This window comes from Homarus americanus, unplaced genomic scaffold, assembly GCF_018991925.1.
Source record: "Homarus americanus isolate GMGI-L3 unplaced genomic scaffold, GMGI_Hamer_2.0 scaffold11082, whole genome shotgun sequence".
Classification (NCBI taxonomy): domain Eukaryota; kingdom Metazoa; phylum Arthropoda; class Malacostraca; order Decapoda; family Nephropidae; genus Homarus; species Homarus americanus.
The window spans coordinates 2,142-3,427 of record NW_024748738.1 but is presented as its reverse complement, the minus strand read 5'-3'; the positions used below and the strand labels follow the sequence as shown (position 1 = coordinate 3,427).

The 1,286-nt window shown below is 55.0% G+C and overlaps 1 non-coding gene across 1 annotated transcript; it reads left to right on the top strand.

The window, feature by feature from the left end:
• Window positions 1–243: 243 nt before the first annotated feature.
• On the top strand, window positions 244–407 carry LOC121880387. Its single transcript, XR_006091525.1, has one exon. It is a non-coding gene; the product is annotated as a 5.8S ribosomal RNA (ribosomal RNA).
• Window positions 408–1,286: the final 879 nt, after the last annotated feature.

Sequence of the window (1,286 nt, the reverse complement as noted above, 5' to 3'; positions counted from 1 at the left end):
ACACTCGGGCGAGAGCGCGAAGACCGGAGGAGGACGGACGGGGCTTTGGACGGCTGCCCGTCCGTTCCTTACTACCGGCGAATAAGCCTCTTGACCCACAAAGAGTGAAATTCAAGTGTCAAAAAACAACAACAAGCCGTCCGGCCAAACCCAAACCACAAACTGGGGCTATGTCTGTCAAACCCTTTCATTGAGACTCGACCTGTGATGGTTAGTCGCAAAAAGACCAAATGGCAAATACACAACTCTTAACGGGGGATCACTCGGCTCGTGGGTCGATGAAGACCGCAGCAAACTGCGTGTCGGTATGTGAATCGCAAGAATACCAGATACATCGACAAGTTGAACGCATATTGCGGCGGCGGCAGCCATATGAGCTTGTCGCCGCCACTCCTCTACGAGGGTCGGAAATATACATCCATCGGTTGCTGCGAGTTCGGTGCCTGCTGACTGTCTCCCCGACACGAGGGTAACCTGAACCGAGCTTCCGCCTTGGGGTTTAATCGCCCGCGCCTTGCGCGAGGCGTGCCCTTAAAAACAAGCAAGCCTATCACTAGCAAGTCCATGGACTTGGCGCACCCACATTCAACCACAACAAAGCGACAGTTGTCGCCCTCGCAAATAACTGGAGGCGGCGCTCTTTTGCCTGCTGTCCACAGAGACACGTATGGCCGTCGGCCGCTCATGGCTGATGCTGCACATGTTCTAAGAGGCACTCCATCCCACGAAGAGGAAACGAAACCGGGTCGGATATCTTTTAAGTAAGCCCCGCCGGAATTTCGTCTATCACCTCGAAAAGAGTGCTTGGCATGCATTGCAGAGGAACCTAAATTGATGAGTGCGCCTGGGCCCGCAGTCTACCATGTAGTGGTGCAGGCAGAGAGATGAGAATGCTTGGGTGACGCCGTGCTCTTCCTCACGCGCTCCTCCACCCTCTCCCACGGTCAGACGCGGTGTGGGCGTTCTCTTTGAGAGTTCGCCACGAGTCCACGTCTATCTCATGACTGGGAGGGAGGCAGGGGAGTTCTCTCTAAACGCGTTAAAGACGGTGTTGCGCCTCATAACGGCGCTCGCCGGGATAGAGCACTAGTTCTGCAGCCGGAAAGGCCGCTCACGCCAATTAATACTGCGACTCTCGCTCTCTTTCTCCGGATAAACAAGTGCCACTGCTGTGGCATGCGGGAACGGGGAAAGAGGTCAAAGTTTAAGCGGCAAAGGTGCGGCCGAGTAAGGGCGGAACACGAGCGTATATGCATTAAACCTGTGTGTGTATATGACTCTGCGAG